Source organism: Pteropus alecto, unplaced genomic scaffold, assembly GCF_000325575.1.
Source record: "Pteropus alecto unplaced genomic scaffold, ASM32557v1 scaffold3, whole genome shotgun sequence".
In the NCBI taxonomy this organism is placed as follows: Eukaryota; Metazoa; Chordata; class Mammalia; order Chiroptera; family Pteropodidae; genus Pteropus; species Pteropus alecto.
The window spans coordinates 32,274,040-32,280,805 of record NW_006442484.1 but is presented as its reverse complement, the minus strand read 5'-3'; the positions used below and the strand labels follow the sequence as shown (position 1 = coordinate 32,280,805).

The 6,766-nt window shown below is 38.9% G+C and overlaps 1 protein-coding gene across 3 annotated transcripts in view; it reads left to right on the top strand.

The window, feature by feature from the left end:
- CCDC148 (coiled-coil domain containing 148) overlaps positions 1 to 6,766 on the top strand; it is a 195,960-nt gene that overhangs the window by 159,831 nt on the left and 29,363 nt on the right. The gene's annotated exons all lie outside the window — the stretch shown is intronic.

Below are 6,766 nucleotides of genomic sequence, written 5' to 3'. Positions count from 1 at the left end.
GGAGAGTTTCCTATGTTGTAAGACAATAAACATTTAAAGTTTAAAATGGTGATGACCATTTGGGAAGGAAGAAACTAGGGCCAGCTGCCTTCCTAACACTAATTTGGCTTTGTTAATCTAGTGTGTGTTTTGGGGTGTTTGCCAACCGCCGGAAATTGACAGTTATTGCATTTTCTAAGTAGTAAAACCAGATGTTTCTCTCTATTTTCCATGTCTTTTCTTAACAATATGCAAAACTCAGCATGTTGTATTAAAAGACATTAAGGGCATTTGAAGTGAGATTTTTAAAGAGTATGCTTAATAAAGTGACTTCAACAGAGACTTTACAAACATTTGTTATGTTTTTGCCTCTCAGCATGAGATTTCCCTAAATTAGTGAAAATACTCTTCTTCATTAAATCTCTGTCAACCAAATCTCCATTCCAAGTGGTGGTGCCAAATGATGTCAACTAAGGATTATTATGAGGCATTAAACAAATATAATTCTTAGTAAGTCTGTCTGTTTTGCCTTTTAAATGATGTTAGAAATGTTTCACAAATTAGTATTAATTTAAAAGATTGGAAGAGGCCCCACTGATTGCCAACATGCAATCTTCCAACCCATAGGAGTAATTTTGTCAAACAATAATAATACTTAGAGCCTGCTCATCAGTATAACATAACTATGGCATATGTGTGTGTTTATCTGTATGTGTGTTTTCATATGTTTGCACAAGGATACACAGATTATTTGGACATAATTCTAGTGGTCCTTGAATAAATCGTAGCTAAGCAAGCATGATTGACAGAGGGAGGCTAAAAAATTTATGGACAGAGCAATGTACAGTTATTTTAATGTAAAAATGAACAAGCAAGCTGTGCCAGTGGGCAGACGGAGCACCAGCTGGGCAGACATGGCTCAGCTGAGGGTCATTTTACTGGTCTTGGACGACAGTTTATCCCCTGAGGTGTGCAAGTTCAGCATTAGATCCACGGTCTTTTTCAAACCATAGGCAGTTGGAGAGGGCCTGTTGTTTAATAGTTTGGGCTGCTTTTAGTTTATTGTTTACAGCTTTGATGTTTGATTTTAGAAATCTTTACTCATTAAAAAAGCAGCTTAATTTCTATTATATGCCAAGTTGATCTGTCTGTTGCAGTTACTTATTTAGGATAGAAAATGGAATGTCATAGGATGTGTATTTGGTAGAGGGCAGACAATATTCAGAAACCCTTTATAATACATTTTAATACAAAATGAACATTATTGAAATCTTTTAGTGCCCACCATTATTTTTCTTTCATATGTAAGTATCGGCAAAGTGATCACAGTTGCTGTAATTACAAATAGAACAGCTAAACTCTCTTGTCTTTTCAAGAACCGATCATTTCATATTTTCTTCCCCAGAAGTACAGACTTTTATCTTGGCCCACAATTAGTGCTATAGATATTTAAAAGTTTTTCTTTTTGGGGCACTGGGGTGTTTGAAAACTGCATCACCTTTCTCTATTCAACATTTACAGGGATATGTGGAGGGAAATGGTTTGCTGTTCTTCAGCCCTGAAGGGATGCTGTGCTCTCCAAGGCCACACACAGTATTTGTGAATGAAATGGAGGCAACTACTGGAAAAGTTATTGATGTCTTTATTACTAACCCCTTAACTAGGGAGTTTTCGTGAAATATTGACCTTTTAGACATAAACTTTAGGAAGATTTTATAAAGTTGCAGGACTAGGTAGACAGAAACTTAGCAGCCATGGTTAAATGAAGGAATTATAAAGCCATGGGAGAATATAATGGCAACTTTCATAAAGTGCCACTTTTGTGCTTCAAGTACTTTATATTTATCCTTTGTTTGGAAAGAAAACCCAAATTATTTCTGAAACACACACACACACACACACACACACACACACACGTATGCACACATATAGCTTTCAGGTGATACTAATTAAGAATTATTTAGTTAGTGAGGAAAGCATGTTTACAATCTGGGTTATTTTCTTACTTTATATATTTTAATATGAGTTTTATAGAGTCATATAATTTTAGAGCTGGGACGAATCTTGAAAAGCATCTAGTCCAGCCTCCTTGAACTAACTAGGGCTTCGGTTTGCAAACAACAGAAATCATTTCTAGTTAAATTTTATAATAAAAAGATTTTGTTGAAAGATATTTGGCTAGCTTATGGAATGATCTGCAGAATGAAACTTTGAAAATGGTTGGAATAACAGAGGCTGGGAAGATAGAAAAGAGTCCAGACTGTGTCCTAACTTCCTCCTCAGACTTATCCCAGCAAGTCCAACCACTGACCATTAGATGACACAGCTCGCTGTTTCCTCTGCTGTCTCAGGCCTCTGGTCATCACTGTTGGCAATGCTACCTTTGTCCCTGCCATCTGCCACTGCCCGTGGCCTCAACAGCATCTCCCCAGGCCCTGCTTCTTTCCATCACTGTTTTCCAAGTGAAGTATCTGATGGGCTGAACTCAGGTCAAATGCTCATGTGCTAGCAGGAACGGAGGCTAGGAAAGCAAGTGTCTGGCATCAGCTAGCAGCAAGGATTTCTTAAAGAGCTAGTGGGGAAAAGAGAAAGAAAAAGAAAAAAAAGTGTCTCCTACAATCTAATATTTTTCTTTCTATACTAAAACGACCAAAAAATTTCCTTCTACCCAACACTGTATAATTTTACCTTTTACAACTCATGTTAACTTCTACCTTGGTTTCTGAGGGACTGCCTTATGTAGGGTGACTGTTACCGCTGGGCATGTAAATACCAGGTGTCCTACCAGTTCCTCGGATTCCATCTGCTCCTCCCTGAACCTCTGTTAAATAACAGCAGTCCTGTTTCCCTTCGATGGGTCAATTGTTCCGGCCAGCACTAACTTTCTTTTCTACCTGTTTGCTTACTGGTTTGATAACCCTCAAAAGGCAAATCTTTGCATCAGCTCCTAATTCAATTAACCATTGTTGTCCTTCTGGTGAAAGTAGAAGTTAAAACCAACAGAACTTAGAATCTCAGGGATGGGAAACAAATTTTACAAATAGGTCTTTAGGGTTAATTATGAAAAGCGCCATTCTCTCTTGTAATTATCGATCCAGTTATGTACATATTCTGTCAGTGTTGAGAAATAGCAGCACATGCTGGTCACTACTTCAGAGCAAAACACTACCTGTAAAATAGCATCCAACTTCACAAAATATTATCTCCCAACTCACAATGTATCTTGAGTCTTCAGTAGGCCATTCCTCCATTTTATAAGAATGGCAGTGTATGGGTGATATAGTGAAACCCTGGGTTCTTCCTAAGGAAGAAGCAATGTCCTATGAGATAGTATTAGTACACAAATGGTGCAAACATTTTTTTAAACTCAAATTATTTTTCTACCTTTCCCATGATAGAATGGATATCATATAATGTTGTAACCAGCTAACACTGGCTAATTTCCCCAGTGTATTATATCCTGTCAAGGGCTCAGAGTGACAGTAGTCAAATCAGCCTTGACAAGGACAATCCATGTAGTTGAGCAATGCATAGCTTCTGTTCCTACCGCTGGGAGCATTTTATCATGAGCCCATTGAGCAAGTACCAGGCTGCTGGGGAAGAGGACTCACAAATACATAGCAGATCACCTCTTCCACCTGGTTCTGTTAAATCACCTCCATACAATGTTCTTATACTCTGGGCCAAATCTACCAACTCCATGCACATAATCTGAGTCTTTCTGTCACAAATCCTCTAATCATATTCCTTCAGTGTCCAACCAGTTGGCCAAACCATTAACTACTGCCCACAAAATATGATTACTCCAGTGGTGCCCAACCTTTTTGGCACCAGGGACCAGTGCTCCTATGAGAATCTAATGCCTGATGATCTGAGGTGGATCTGAGGCAGTGATGCTAGTGCTGGGGAGCAGCTGCAAACACAGATGAAGCTTCTCTTGCTCTCCCGCCCTTACCTCCTGCTGTGTGGCCTGGTTCTTAACGGGTCACAGACTGGTACCAATCCTCAACCCAGGAGTTGAGGACCCCTGGATTAATCCATCATTTATTCATCTACTCAAAAAATATTTATCGAGTACCTAACATGTGGCAATTACTAACCCTTTACCTCAGATAAAGCGAACATTGAGATATTCCTATTGAAATTATGCTCACATGGAAAATTTTCCTTCTTTACCACCCTTCAGGGATACCTCAGATAAAGGCTATCCACCATAGCAGTCTACTTATGTCTGGGGCCAGTACACATGTAGACCCAACTGTAAAGCTGGCTCATTTTTTTTTTTGCCAATCAGCTAGTCATTGAGAATGCCCCAGGGGGCATAGGTGTGGGTTCATAGAGGGATGTCAGTGTAGAAGGACCGTGAGCAACGTGATCATGAGAATTACCTGTCTTCAGGTCACACTTAAGCCCAGACCACAGACTTTCATTAGTCTGTGCTGCTAGCCACCCCCAGCTTTCTAACCAAGTAGCTCAGATCACACCCAGCTCATTCTGAGTATCTAGAGTCTCACTGTCACCCAGTATCTTAAAGGCAAAAGTCCAGTTGATACCAACCCTCATCTATAAGATGGAGGTAAAAAAAAAAATACCCACCTTATACAGTAGTAGTGAGAAATAGGTTAAAATAGGGAAGTACTTACTACAATGCCTATCACATTGTACCTGCTTGACAAATGGTCACCATCATAATAATTACCCAATAGCAAGCCAAAAGCTATTTCTTAAAGGAAAACTCATTCTTGCAAAGAAAGCATGAGTGTGCGGCTGAACCCTCAGCGTCTCTACTATACAAAAACCTACAACGTTTTTTGACAGGCTCTATAGAACATTCTGGTCATCCAGAATACACAGCGTGTTAGAATTCACTGCATCATGAGGCCAAGTGGAATTGCTGTCTGCCCTGTGACTTGAACCACGTGGATAGCTTTCTCTTGCTCTGGCCCCTCTTTAAAACTGTTAGCTTTTTAGGTCACCCATTAAACTGACCAGAGAGGCATTCTGAAATTTGCTGCCTTCAAAATCCAAAGAGTATCACCTGGCATTGTGACTTTTTTTTAAGTGGAAAAGAGTACCATGTGTCTTTCACTTTGAACATGGAGTGTCCATATTAAATTCCCTACCTTGCCACATCCTGTCTATGACCTTAGGCAAGTTACTTACCTTTATGAATACTCCCACAGGATTGTTATCAGAATTAAAGAAAATAAAACCTATAAAATACCTGGATTAAAATATACACTCAGTTATATTACTTCCTCTCTCTCCTCGTCTATAATATTTAGCTAGCTGTAACCTGGCTTTGCCACATGGTGAATCAAATTCTCCATGCCCCATTTGGAGTTATTCGTCACTCACTCCAATCCATTCTTCCTCTAGTGTCTCCTTTTCAGTAAATGGCACCCCTTCCTCTCTCACTCCCCACTCCCACAGGCAAGGGCTTAATGAATCCCTTGAATTTACCTTTTAAATACTGATCCCCTTTGCTATCCTGATCATTCCACTATTATCTGTCACCTACAACTTGCCACTTCTTCAGCTTTGCCTGACTCCTGCGCATTCCATTCCTTTCCAGACTGCTACACTCCATCAGTTCCCGAAGGGCCTCAGGATTTCTCTTGCCTTCACTGGCTTTTCAGATGGATTATTTCTTCTACCAAGTTCACTCTTGTGGTTAACTCCTATTCTTTCTTCATGTCTCTACTCAAATGTGACTTCCTCAGAGAGGCCTTCTCTTGCCCCTAGAAAAAGGTTATGTTTTCATGGTGCCTGTTGTGATGAACCATTGCTGCATTACAAACCACTCATAATTTATTGGCATAAGACAACAACGGCATTATTATTATGTTTATGGATTCTCTGGGTTAGGAATTTGGACAATGCAGAGACAGGATGGCTTGTCTCTGATCCATGATGTCTGGAATATTGGCCAGGAAGATTCAAATGGCTGACAGTGAATGTTTGAAATAATTGGTGACTTCTTTCATTTGGACTGGGATGACTAGAAAGCTAGGTGTTGCTATAAACTGTCAACTGGAGCTCTGCATGCTCTCTAAATGAAACTTGACTTCTTCAAAGAATGATGGGCTCAGAGTAGCTGGACTTCCTGCAGAGTACCTTATCTAACATCAAACAAAGCAGAAGCCTAATGACCTTTCATGACTTGGCCTTGGAAATTACATAGTTTTACTTCTATTTCATCTATTGGTGAAAGTAGTTATAAGCCAATCCTGATTCAAATGAGGACATTAACACCCAAATTCTCAATAGTAGATGTATCAAAGAATTTGTAATCACCTTTAAAAACCATCACAGGGCCCCATATCTGTGCAATCTCAATTATCGTTTTTTAATTGTAGTTACTTGTTAAATTTTTATCTTTTCCAGTAAATTCTAAATTCTCTGAGACTGGAATCTATATTTGTCTTCACCACAGTATCCTCATATTTGGCATGTCATAGGTAATTAAATCTCAATAAATAGTCATTAAGTGAAGAAATGAATATAGCTAGAATAAACTACTATTAAGCAAATAGTAGTGTCTTGAACAGTTGTAGATTAGTGAGCCACACTTGTCTCTGTTGTGGTTAAATTAGAGTAATAAAGAATTGCCTTAACTCTTTTGGTTACTTACGTTTGCTTTCTTTTTTCTTAATGACGAAAAAAATGCCATCCCCAAATTGTCAAGTCTAAGCATGAAAGGTCATAAATCTTAAAGTTATCTAGTTCAATTATTTTAATTTTTAAATCTCTTCTACTGCCTCTCCACTAAATGGCCATACATCAC